Raw genomic sequence first — 14,226 nt, 5'->3', positions numbered from 1 at the left:
ACAGTAGTCCATTTTGTCCTCTTGCTCCTCAGAAGGCATGCTTTACCTAATGACGGCTGGGGAGGGCTGAGAAGCTCTTTAATAAACACATGGTATGCCTGGTATTATCCAAGTTTTAAAGAATCTCCTCAAGTTAAGGATGGTATGCAAAGCTGTCAACAGCCCATAAAAAACAGCCCATATTAACAAACACTAATGGGTATTAACCCACATATAAAAATAAATAATTAGTATGCAACATATTCTCTCTTCACATTTAAAGAAGATACTTTCTAATCTTTCAATCCAATCAGATTAGATTATGATCTCTTAAGCAAGCAGTTTTTTCAGCAACCCCAGCTAGAAACCTTTTCTAATTTCCAGGACATCAGGTTTTTCCTATGCGATTCAAGATTATTATCACAATTTAAAAATAAATTATCCAGCAAAATTATTTTAATGTAACCAAGTATTAGAAGATGATTTTTTCAGTTAAGAGTTCAGGAAAATCTGATTGACAGAAGTATGTGTGACAGGGCTACAAATCCAGCTTCAAAGCTCCTATGATTGAGTGAAAATCATGCTGACCCAGTGCAATCTAACTCTGTTGTTTCAAATCTGATAAAAACCTCTGAACTGATTGGTTAACCTTGAACCAGCAGGCTTTGTGGTGGTTCCCAGTGACCAGCATGGAGCCACCGTGCTCTGCTCAAATGAGGTCAGGTATCCCTTCTCAATCCCGATCAAATTTGTGCTGCTGGGAAAGCAGGAGTGCACAGACCCCATCTCAGTGATTGTGGAATCATGGCATAATTGTAGTAAATGCTGGAAAATCTCTCTGTGCAGTAAACACACCTCTAACAGAGAGTTTTTCATATGAAATACATTAAAGCCCTTATAATAATTCAGAAATGCATTTCCAATGCTTTAAAAGGCAAAAAGTAGCACAAAGGAGCTCAGACAAATTAACAGTTCTTCCATTTCTATTTTCTTCATGCCAAATAAAACTAAATTTCACAAAATATGTAAGGTATATTTGGGAGAAAGCCCCAAAGCCCCAAAAAACTGAAGGGGATGTCTGGTCTCAGAGATGACCTAATTTAACATATTTAGGAGGGAAATTTTGTCAGCAGGGAAGTAGAACACAACTTTCACCATTAGAACAGAACTGACCATATGCACACACTCAAGGCACAGCTCACATGGAGGGTTACCCTCTTCCAGACCAGGCACATTCCCATACCTCCAGAAATAAAGCAGACCAAATATTGACTTCACTAAAGTCTAAGTAAAAGGCTGCACCTACAGAATCTTAACAGCATCAGCTGGGACTCAGATTCTATTCCTCCATGACAAAGAACATGAGCAGCACATTTCTGACTGCAGCTCCCCAGCAGACTGCCCTTTGTCCAGTGACTCCAAGTAGCTCTGGATTCACATGACGTGCACCCAGCACACTATCACCCAAAAAGGAGAAAGAACTACCAGCTAAGTGCATCTCCATGGTTCAAGAGACTCCCTCCTCAGCTTATTTTTGCCTTTGGTTCACTCGCAGTCTTAAATTTTTTATTACCCAGTGAAATTCACTCTAAAAGGAACAACTCTTGGAATAACAAAATAAAAAGGAAACAGATTTTCCTCCCTTAAATCAAAACTACTGTGCCAGCCTGGAATCCCCTAATGACAACATGAGCCCAAGACAGAACAATGGCATAGTTGCTTGATAAATCACAGAAAGTGAAATTAATATTTTATAAATGGGAATGGAAAAGTCTGACAGGAAACCAAGGTTCTGCCAGAATTTCATTCCAAACCACATCAAAATGAGATACCAGAATACAAATAAAACTCTGCAACTTGTCCTATGACCCTTTTGGTGGTCCATCAAAGTCACCTGCAGAACTGTATGAAAAGAGAGTGGGACACTTCCTTTTAAAGGAACACTGATCGATTTCCTACCTGCTGTGTTATTTCTCAAAGAATTTATGTGCATTTGCAACATGAGAGTTGAAGCTCAGACCTACAGCTTTCCAAGAGGAAAGGCAAGTCCATGGCAACACAAGGGATGCCAGGCTGCATGTATACATACCTACCCACAAATGCTTCTCATGCTCCTTCAATTGCACCCCAGTGCTCTTGCTCAAAATTTCATATCTCTCAAGGATTTGTTTTTCCATTGTATCACTGGTGCGGAAGATTGCAGCTCATACACAAGGTAAGCAGCTCAAGTCACTTTGCAATCTTGTGTATTCTAACATTATGAGCCATCACTGTTTCTTTCAACAATTTTTGCTCAGTGATCAATTAGCCACTGTCTAAGCATGGGGAGTCACCATGTCCACCCTCCTGTTACCGTCATAAAAAGAAATGACCAGTCCTTTATTAAAATTCAGCACTTCATAAAGACATCTATGTGCTATGTGCTTAAATTTTACTTTTTGTATTACTCTAAAAGACTGGAATATAGATTTCTTTGGAAACTATTTTTTTGCCTACCAATTATTAAAAACAATATTTTATTTTAAATTTTATTTTCATCAGCTCACTCTCTGTTGACAAAAACGTCCTGCTTAAAGCACATTAAAATAGTGAATCAGAAAATGGATGCTCTAATTTACTAAATAAAGTAAAAAATAAAAGACAATGTAATAAAAAGATAAAGCCTTCATAGAGAATTGCAGCAATTATATCTCCACAGCTACAATATAACCCAAAACTTTGCAAACCCTTTGATTATTGAACCATGGCTGAAGTGAATAATTTGGCTTTCACTAAGAAAACAAGCACATTTATTCTCACCACAATGGAGAGAGGCAGTTTTAATTAAACCTTATCAAAAGATGAATAAAGAATAAACTCAATACCCATTCCACAGGATTCTATTTTCATCTGTTTAGTTTAAGCTTGCCATGTTCATGCAATAATTAACCACTGTCCAAGGAATGCTGGAGTTGTGCTAATGTTGGTAAAGATTTAATTAGTTCAATTATCTGGAGAGTATTGAAGGCTCAGCATAGTACCAATTTCTTCAGGCTTTATACATACCTCAGATCAAAATATATTAAACTGAATTATAAGTGAACAAAGAAAATTTACTATTTTACTTCAGCTACTGAATGAATGTGTGTTTAATAATTTTATTGCCCTCGTTTTAAAATGAGGTTTCAGAAATAGAATATGTAAGCTGTGACTTACCCAGTCTTCCAGATTAGCTGGTGTTTAGTTTTTTTCCCCCCTAAGTCATCTTATATCTTAAACAAAATTAAGTTTACTTTAGAAAAGAAAACCCAATGCTTCTTTAAGCAAGAAAAAGTATAGTTCCTTTTACATTTTTCCTCCCACTGCCGACATATTTTACATCTTTCAAGGAAAGTGAGGCATTTAAAAAGCATTGAAAGCAGTGACACAGACAACTGTTTCAATCTGTCAGACAGCATGGACAGACAGTAGGGATCATTTCGGAAAATAGAGCGGCCCCCCAGCGGCCTGACCTTCCTGGTGGGAAAGCGGGCAGAGCGCGGTGCTTGACAAGCTCTCCAACAAAGGAGGATATTTAGTCCCCCCAAATTCTGACACGCTTCTCACAGGAAAAACCCAGAGCGGGATGAGGCTGCTGCTAACAAAGGGTGGGCTCTAATTGGAGATTGCACCGGTGCTGTGAAACAAAGAGCGAGAGATGAAAAGTGAAAACACCACTTCACTGCACGCAGACTGCAAGCCTTGGAGTGAGCCCAGTTTCTGGTTTTTTAAAACTGTTCAACTCCATATTAGATGCTATTCAAGTTGCAAGCCCTCTGGATCTGTATGTGCAGCTCCTGCTGCCTTCAGTGGGAACAGAGCCCAGGAATGGGAGCGTTAGAAGATTTTCCTCTTTGTGTTACTAAAATATTTTATTATCAGCTGAACTTTAGAAGGGATGTTTGAATAAATCACATTCATTTTCCTGTAAGGTTTAAATGACATGTTTATTACTACCACGGTCCATCCTTGTTTTCCCAGCAGTGTTTTGGACTATGAGTTCTTTATAGCCAGTGAAAGCTGCACAAAGATGGCCAGCACATGAGAAAGTCACAGGAGTTTATCTCCTAGAGGAGCTAAGCACTGTAGGATGATGCTACCATTTTCTTATGAAGCAATAAAAACTAATGAGTTAATATAAAAGTAACTGTTGTGAAATTGCATACTACATTATACCCAGGCTGGATTCAAGCTGCTTGTCTCTTTAGGCAGTCAAAAACTACTTTAGAGATTGCACTGCTATGTTTCCAAGCAGTAAATATCATTTGGTAAATAATCCTTGTAAAATATTGTACCTTATTTTCTACTACTCATTTCAGCTGGAAAAAGGTAAATGCTTTAAGGAATAAATTAAACTAATAAGAGAAGCTGTGAACTGCACACTGATGCCTCAGTTCAGCTCCTGTTTTTACCAAAATTTGATCTCCCCTTCAAGCTTTTTGTAGGGTGGAAGAAAAAGGGAGATGCTGAAATTCATTCAGGCTTTTCTTGAACCCAGATAATGCTCAGCAAGCAACAGGATATGGCACATTTTCCATCAACCACCTCCCCTTTCTAACAACTGATTTTCAAGTTGCACCAGCAATCTGAGGAATGGAGGTGCCCTGTGGCCTATTGACTGCAGACTTGCTTCTGCCCGTGTTTCTGTGAGAATTTATGACAACCATGTGGGGGAAAATAAGGCTAATAGATGATTAAGTATTAAATGATTCACATGTATCACCAGCTGGAAAAAAAATCTTAGCTGAAATATCCATGCCTGCCTCTGAGTGAGCATAAAGAAGCATTTCAGGTTAAAAATAACCAGCCCAAACAAATCAGAGCATGTATAACTGAGAGCCAAATTTCATCATATGTGGACTAATTTATTAACAGGATTGTAATTTTTTTCCTTAATTATAACCCTTAAGCAACTGTAGAGGAAACACAAATATATCCATACAGGTATACCCAGCATCATTCTTTGGTATCTTAGAAATTGCTTCATCTTCTTCCCCAGAATTTCACCAAGGCTTAAAGACAGTACTTGTTTTAATAGAGAAAATTCAAGCTCTAGTCAGGCCAGGATATTGCTCACCCTAACACTCACAAAGCATTAGCAATAAATACATGTTGCTTTACAATGACTGTTAGTTACAAAGCTGATGAGAAAATGAGCTAAGTATGTACAGACACATTTCTGGAAAAAAATCATACATACATACATGCATACATATATATATAGAGAGAGAGAGCAAGAGAAAGCAAGAGAGAGCATTATATGTGTGTGTATATATATATATATATATATATATATATATATATATACACACACACACACCATTTCCATGAGTATTACCATCCAAATAAATAATTAAGTACTAGCTAAAATCATTAAGACTATGACAATCACACACACAAATTTGCAGCAACAAATAGCAAAAAGCATCTATTTCAGGTGCTGTGCTGTTAGATGACCTATTTGGTGTCTAAATATTAATCCTATCTCTGAGATGTGCTCTTTGTCCCATGTGAAAACCTTGGAAGCTGGCAGTAAACACTGTAAGTGGATAGTCATTCTAAGGAGGAGCAATTTGCCTGCCACCACCTTTAAATAGTTTTGGGGTTTTTGAAACACTAATCAGCTATTTTAGCTGGAAAAGCTCTAAGGCATGGACTGCTGCAGATTAAATACAAAAGGTCTGCTGCAGATTAAATACAAAAGAGGTTTGAGGCTTCTGGCTCATCTCTCAGGTGAGAAAAAAGACTAGAAAGTACAGAAGAGATCTTAGCAGAGACACAACACTTTACCCCAACTAAATTTCAAAACACTGTTTTTAGTTGGTATGAAACTGTCTACTTGTTTAAAAAAGAACTGTGCTGGAGAAGGCAGCAAGATTGTCTGCCTCAAGCCTGAAGAGTATCTTAATTTTTGCGCTCTCTGCATTTGGAGAACATAATTCTTCCTTTTTTCTTTTAGTTTGAAATAACTTTGTGATATATGAGTTCAGCCAAGAAATATTGGGGACCTTGTCTACACCAAAAAAAGGAACTTTTGGGTATTTTCTGAAGATAATGAAAAGAACTTGTTCAGGTCTGCAGTGTAAGTAATTTTTACCACACAAATTCCACACGTTTGTATTAGCAAAGAAGAATACTTTGAGTCTTTCAGTTTAGGAGATCTTCAAACAGACAACAGTGTGTAAACAATCCCAAAGTACATAACTTTACTAGAACAGCCTCCAGTCTGTGTGCAAGGGCTTCAGAAAGGCCCCTTCATCAGATTTCCTTCTGCTCTTCACACCGAACAAAGCCTGGGCTGACAATACCGAAATCTCCTCCTTTATTTGGACTAAAGCCCTTTGCAGGAGCAGTATGCAAATGCCAAACGTGTTTCTCTTGCTGAGGCTGCTCCAGCCCAGCTATCTTTTCACTGTCTGTTTTCCCCCAGCAGACCATCCTATCGGCTGACAGGGGGAGCAGCCTTTTAATTCAATCTTTCACAACACTGACAGTTGGATGCTGGGGCCTGCCATCAACTCTAAAAGGAGCTCATTTAGTCATAATTAACTATTCCCTGCATATTTCCTAAGGTATGGTAATTGTGCTAAAAGCCAACAAGTGAACCATTCATTCTGGTTTTCTTTTAAACTTTTATTTTTCCACAGCAGTCTCTTTCTCCCCTCCTTCCCCCCCCCAGTCCCCGGCCTTTCTTTTTTTTTTTTTTTTTTTTTTTTTTTTTTTAATCTTTTCTTTTTTTCTTTTCTTCCTCCTTGGAAACATTTAGAGTAAAGAAAAAGAATGACGGTGGAGATAGGGAGCTGCAGCAAACTGTGATGTGGGCAGTTCAAAAGGCAAAGTCTGCCATACGATACAGGACCCCATGGCAGCACTGAGCTATTCAGCTGGGTAAAACATAAAGAAAAATGAAATGAGTAGAATAGAGCTATGTCATTAATGCAGAATGATGGACATCCTATTTGGGTAACAGGGAGTCATGAATATACATTTCTAATTCCTTAGATATGGTGATAAGTGATCTCTCTTTCCATTAGCACCAGAATACATGTATTTGAACAACATAAAATGTTCAAGTTACGCAGATGTAAAGCACTTTACACACTATTCCTCCCTCCTCCCCACAACACAAACATATACCATGACCCACTGCATGCAGTGGGGTCTCACAGGGATAAGGTGTGACAGATCCAGCTCATGTTTATCATTGCTGAGATGGGAAGCTTTGGGACTCTGGCATGGATTATTTACCTTAAAAGGCAAAATATGACCTCAATTCTGCCCTTATCCGTTTTCTGGCTTATATAAATGAAGGCAGGGTTGACAGCACTCTCTGTTTACCCATAGGCTTTGCATCTGTTGAAATTCTCTTGCCTTTCAGAAAGTTTGGGACCTAGTGGACACCTTTCCATCATAAATGTGCATAGTGCATATACAAAAGCAGGAGACAACAAAGCTAAGTATCTCCACATTCCAATCTCCTTCCCATCTGAATGTGCACCCGGAGCAAAGAAATCACTGGCTTTTGGAAAGAATGCATGGCAGGGCCAGGGCTGTGTATGTGTGTTCTGGGGGAATGTGTGTTAACACTGTGCCAAAAGGGCCAAACACAGACAGCACTGAGGTTCCTCATTCTTATGCAGCATTTTGCCAGAGCCACAAAATACACACTAACAAGTTCCAGTGATTCTCCTGGAATCTTCCCCCTGGAAAATCTGGGGGAGAAAACAAATAAAAATCCAATGATGAATATGTGATTTTCCCACTCATTCCTCCTGTCTGACCTTTTTTTCCATGGTAGGGCCTTCCATGAACAAGGTGAGTAGGATCTGTGAATTATGGATTTTATATTCCGCGTTTCAGGCATAATATAACAAATAAACTCAATTAACAAAGAAATAGATAAGGAGGAGAAACAGCAAAACTTCAGAAAGAAGGTCAGGTAACAACTCATTTTGCTTATGTTCACATATTAACAATCCTGTTTTCACTTTTTGGAGAATCCATCTACAAATATGCTACATTTGCTTTAAGCTTGTAAAATATTAAAGAATTTTAAAACTGCCATATTTGTTTTAGTTCAAACACTAGAGTACAAACACTGTTGTGAAATAATAATCTTAATGTTGAAGAGTAAGGTGGATAAAATGTTTCTAAAATCCTTTCCCCCTCCCTTTATGTCTAGACCATATCAAATTTGTGAATCTATATGGTTTTTAAGGGCAGGCAAAAACACACTTAGAGCCAAGCTGACAGGCTGTTACTGAAACTCTTAATGATCTGTTTTATCACCATGGTCTGGGATTTTGTTTTCTTAGGGGAGGAGGTTTGGGGGTGGGGGATGTTTGTTTTACTTCTGTGCATTATTGTGATCACAACACACAGTGGATTAACAACAGAAATTTAAAACAGAGCATCTCTCAATAGACATGAGCTGAAAGTGTTGATGTTTGCTAGCAAGAAGCTGTGCTTGTTTCCATGAAAATCAAATGGGTGAGAAACACCACACAGATGAGATTTTGCCCAGCGTTGCTTCCTCCAGTCCAGACCCTGAAGATGTTTTTTCTAGCTCTGATGATTCTATGAGGGCCCATGTGTTTAGACTGCATTGTGTTTGCTCCCTTCCTTCCCCAGGAACTCATGGAAAGAGAATTCAGTTTCTCAATCAGTCTGCTCCATTGAGGCACATTTCAAACATCTTTCTAAATCCCTAGGTAGGGGTGCTACAGTTTCTCTGCCTGCATTTAGGAGTCTGGATGAAGGAGAGATGCCTGTCCTGCTGTCTGGTGACAGGAGCAGCGCTGTGACTCATTAGCAATTCTACTTTCCATACCACACAAGCTGGTACAGAACATTGTTTCCCAGAAAATTTGGAGATGAATTTGGGGAGAGGAGGACAGCCTACATAAAAAAAGCAACTCCAGGACTTGAAAATTCAGAAAATCTCAGATTTTCTGTCATCTGAGGAAAGATGGCAAGGGTTAATGACCCAAAAGCAATGCTCCAGCTACTAAGAAAATCAAAATCAAAACATATGCACAAAGTTTCTGGTCAAGGATTTTGACAGGATCAGGTCAAGAAATATTCAATATGCTCAATCTATCTAAATGTACCTCCTTAAAGATTTAGTATTAAGTTTAAATAATTTGTGATATATTTAATATAGGGGGGAAAGACTTAGTAAAAAAACCCAACATGGTGGTGAGGCAAAATCTTAGAAAATAATTTTTAGAAATAAATCCTTTTACTGCAGCCCAAATGAAAAAGAAGAATAAAAAGTGAACAATATCAAAGTCAAGAACTACACACATATCTTTAAAAAGGGGTATGACCCAATCCCAGGTTCAATTTATGGATTGATTTATACTGCTCTATTCAATTTGAAATATAATACATAAAGCAAAAGTTGAAATGCTACTGATTGAACCAGATTTCATCAACACCTGCTCACATTACATGGAGTTATATAGATGACCTCAGGGCTCACTCAATTTTTCCAACACTCTCAACATATCCACTTTCTAAAAAGACAAAGGCAATTCATAAAAAAAGTGTTTTTATACACAAGTAATGATGAAAGGAGTCACTGATGGAATACGGACCATGTGCTAGAGCTCCTTCTCACCCAAAAAGTGTTTCACAAAGATTGGTAATGTCACAGAATATACACTAGTAAGTTCCAGTGATTCCTCAAAAATTTGGGGGAGAAAACATATGAAAATCAGGTGGTATGCATGTGATTTTCCCACTCATTGCTTCTGCCTGACCTTCCCTAGAGAGTCAAGGAACAAACCAGTTTTTATTTAGAATAGAGAAGTCAGGATTTGAGTAAATAACAAACAACTTCAAAAATAGTAGGTTTTGAGGGGCAGTAAGGAATTTCCTACTAATTCCTTCCTGGCTACTATTCATCATTGAATTATCTAGTCCCTAGAAGGTAGGCAAATACTGGTATCAGTTTTGAAAAAGCAGAAGTTTGTTAAAAAATGAAGAGGGATTAAGAGTTTCTGTTTCAGACTACAATTCTTTTTCTTGGCAGAAAATGTAAATATGTGGAAAATATTAGTTGTTTAACTGCTTTTTCTAATTCTGAGTGATACCTTTGGTCATGAACCAAGGACATGCACAGGTCTCTGACCTGTGTCACACAGAGTTCTAGAAAAGAGCCTATTTGCACCTGCCAGATTTCCTAGCCATAACATCCTTCTCATGTCCAAGCAGCTGTTGCCAGATGCAGACAGACACTACAGCCACCACAGATCTCCCCCAAATATTCCTCAGGGTTAAAATCTAGCAGGTCTGTCCAGTGCCTACTGATCCTTGCCCTTAGTCCATGGAGCTAACAGACTTGGAGATTGTCCAGTTTACTCTCTTTTCCCAACAGAAGCCTCATTTTCAAACTCCATACACATAATTTAAATGCATATCACTCCCGCAAACCAAGTACCAGAGCAGATATTAAGTAATGAATAATTTTTGAACTTTTCAAATTTGTTTCCAGTTTTTTTCTTAAATACTTAAATACTATTTGGGCATCTGCAGAGCTGCCCAAGGTGGGAAAAAGTCTACCACAGAATCTGCACAGAGGATATTTTATTCCGATATTTTGCTCTCTTTATTCAGCTTTGCAAAGGACTGAGCCTGTGTGTTCATTAGTGCAGACTACAACAGCCAGTGTTCACAGTGCCTATCTGAAAGAACTTAACACTAAAAAGGTATCTGGAAGGTAAAGAATGCCCTTTTTATGGTGCTTTAGTAACTTCTTTTTTGCAAACTACCAGGCTGTTAATCTGAGCTTTTTACATGAAATACCAAATAGAAAACACTCATCTGTAAGCCTCTGTACAAATATTTTGATTAAGAAACTCCTTTTAAAAATCTGATTCTGATTCACATTCAGTGGAGAAAGGGAAATTCAACAGCCTGTTACTCAATAAAGCAAATGCTAGCTACTCCATTACCAACTTAAAAACTTTAATAGAAGAAAATGAAAGCTGAAAAAATCCAAGGATCTGAATAGTAAGCAAACATTCCTCAGGACCCAACCAAGAGACTGCTTAAGCACAAGCTCCAAACTTCTGAGAAAAGTATGAGTTTAAAATATATAAAAGACAAAATTCCTTAACAAGAAGGGATACATTTTAAAAAATAGCTCTCAGGAGTCCTTTCAACTTTTAAGTCCCATTTTCTCAGTCTGAGATGGTATTGTTGTGTCTATGTTAGTTTTTATAAGGGAGCCAGCTCTACTCCCATTGAAGTCCATGGAATACTCCCATTGTCTTCAGGAGGAGCAGAACTAGACAAAAAGCTGCACAAAGACACCATGATAAAACAGTGTGGCAGGTACCATGACCTCATCTTATTTTCTTAACATTTCTGAAAAAAACTCTGTGTGTGTGTGGGGGGGGAGAAAAAATCTATGCAGCCATTTCTACTGATATGCAATATGCCTTTTACACTAAAATACAGACCAGTGAAGCAAATGAATGGCTAGCAATATTAATTGCCAGGAGCTTGTTAAACTACCTGGGATGAAGAGTTTGCCTGCAATTTTACCACTACAGGATATCTTGGAGAAGACTAAGCATTTTGTAATGCTGATATTTTATATGTGCATTCTATAAGTCCCTGACAGGCAGCAGACCCTATAGTCTTCATTTCAGATTAAATTTTATACAGTAAGCTTGAATGCTTTATTTATTTTTAAATCCATGCTTTCTAACGGTTTATAGGTTTTCTTAGAAATAAAATTATGTCATGAAACCGAAATTGCATTCTGATTTTATGCAGTCCAACTAAGCATTAAAAATGAATCCTTTTATAATTCAACTTGCAAGAGGAACATGTCTTTTTTACAACAGGAGCTTGCAGTAAACCCCCAACCCCACTTCATCCAGAAGACAAACCACTGCCCCATGTTAATAATGAATGCAGCTCATATCTGCTGTGTTCTGTTAAATTGCTAAAATTGCCCAGATAAACCATTTGAGAGTATGTCAGGTTAAATTAATACAACATGACCTGATCACATCCACAGCTGGGAAGAAAGAAGTTGGCATTCTTTAAATCCAGAGCTCAACCTGGAGATTATGCTAAATTGCTTCATTCATAGTCCACACTCCTCCGCACATGTCAGGAGGACGGCATTTGTCCCCTCTAGTGATAAACAAATTATACACGAAATCAATTCCACTTCACAATAATTTTCCCTATTGGGTATTATCTTTCCTCCTCTGCTCCCTCCAGTTAAGCTTGCATCCTGTAACTTGCTAATGAGCTGGGGGCTTTCTGTTCCAGGTGGCACCCCCTGCCTCGAAGTCATGACATTTCCCATTTTGAATGCTGCTGGCATTTTTCGACAGCTCCTGCTAACCAGCCTTTTTGACCTGCACTAAGAGGAACTCATCTGATCGAATGCTCTAACCTGCCAATCACACCAGCAAATGATCTTCACACTCACTCCCAAGGCAGGAGGGGAGAAAAAGGGGAGAGTGGGAGAGGGGGAGTGAGAGAGGCAGCTCGGGATGGAGCAGCGAGCAGGCAGCCTCTGCAGAGACCTAATGAGAATACTTCAAGTCTCTGAGACAGCTGAAACACTGAAAAACTGGTGGGAAAATTAGGACAGAACTGAATGCCTGGTGCTGTTATTACTGCTTTCTTTACACCCTGAGACCATTTTGAAAGCAATACCTCTGAGATGTGCCATTTTCAAAAGAACAGAAGTTAATTTTACCATATAAATAGAAAACAGATATATTTTTCCCTGCCACTATCAATATGCAAACCTCATAATTCTGCTCTGCCAAATGGCGTTCTTTACAGAATTAATTAGGAGCTGTAAGCTCGTTAAATGAGAAGCTTCACCTAGGGATGATTATGAATATTTTTTGTTGTTGATGTAACCATAAATAGCACTTTTAACCTAATTTAAATGCTGGCAACATTTACATCTCTGTATCGACAAATGTTTGCACACAGATACATAAAACGACAAATACAGTATCTGCAGAGTCTAGATGTCACTTCATGGGCTGAAACCAAGCAGAGTCATGATAATGACTCAGTTGTTTTGATTTTGCTCCTTTTATGATGTGACAGATTACTCAGTGCTGAATCTTTCACGCACACAAGGAGAGATTTATTGTGTGGATTTTATTTCCCTTCAGACTATAAGCTAACTATAAGATTTTGATACACATGTAATGCACAGACTGAACAAGAAAGGTACTAAAAGCAATTGTAAAATAAAAATTTCAGGGAGAAGACTTAAATAAAAAGGGTGTGATTTTACTGTTACAATAAAAATGTCAGAAAATATAGTGCACGATTAGACTTTATATTAATATCAAAAGAAGGTTGCAGAGGTGGCTGTACAGAATTAAAATCTAGGTTACTAATGGCAGAGAACGATCGCCCATAATTACTCATTCAAAATACATATATGCCCCAAAACAACATTAATAATTTATAACAGGCCAAAAAATTATGAAAATACTCAATTTTGTTTCCACTTCTTAAAATATCCAAATATGCTGTTCCAGGGCTATTCTTCTACATTAGATATCTTTATTAAATGAGCATTTAGTATTTTTTTGAGTTTTCCTCCTGAGACTTAACAGTTAACACTAGGAGGATGTAGGAAAAACATCCATCCTCATCCCACTTATGGGGAAGAATAAATAAATATATTTTATTAGCTGAATTGTAAACTATTGCTACATTTTAAGGCAAGAATCTTCCCACAACTAGAAGTATTCAGTGCACATTTACTTTAATGGGTGGTGCCCTAATACCCAATATTGCTGTGGCTGGTTTAGTTTGTTTATTTCATGGAGAATCAGGCAATACAGATGAAAACTGGCACCACAAAGCTTGTCCTTCACAGAAAAGATTCTGGTATATGTAAATACAAAATTTCATTTTTTTGTTTGCAATTTGGCTGAAAGTAAAATGCTCTGTGAAGTCTGAATGCTGCAAATGGTGCCTGAGAGGCAATGCCTCTCATTAGCTTTGCTGTCTCTCTGGGTTATGGGCTGTGTGTCAGCATTGGAAGCCTCTGCTTTGTCTGGAAACCTCAGTTTCTCCCCTCCAGTGGTTCCACATTCCTCCGAGACAAAGCCCAACTGAGGAGTCACGTGAGGGAATAATCCTAAAGGAGAGGTGACTGTCCATGGGAGAGCAGGGAGAGCGGAGCCCCGCCTGTGCCTCCCTCCCAGTCATTGTCATCGAGAC

General features: G+C 38.2%; 1 protein-coding gene across 4 annotated transcripts in view; it reads right to left on the bottom strand.

Moving 5' to 3' along the window:
* CDK14 (cyclin dependent kinase 14) overlaps positions 1-14,226 on the bottom strand; it is a 350,786-nt gene that overhangs the window by 79,618 nt on the left and 256,942 nt on the right. The gene's annotated exons all lie outside the window — the stretch shown is intronic.

This window comes from Melospiza melodia, chromosome 1 (assembly GCF_035770615.1).
Source record: "Melospiza melodia melodia isolate bMelMel2 chromosome 1, bMelMel2.pri, whole genome shotgun sequence".
NCBI lineage: Eukaryota > Metazoa > Chordata > Aves > Passeriformes > Passerellidae > Melospiza > Melospiza melodia.
Note: the sequence above shows the minus strand (reverse complement) of the source record. Positions and strands in the feature narration are given on the sequence as shown.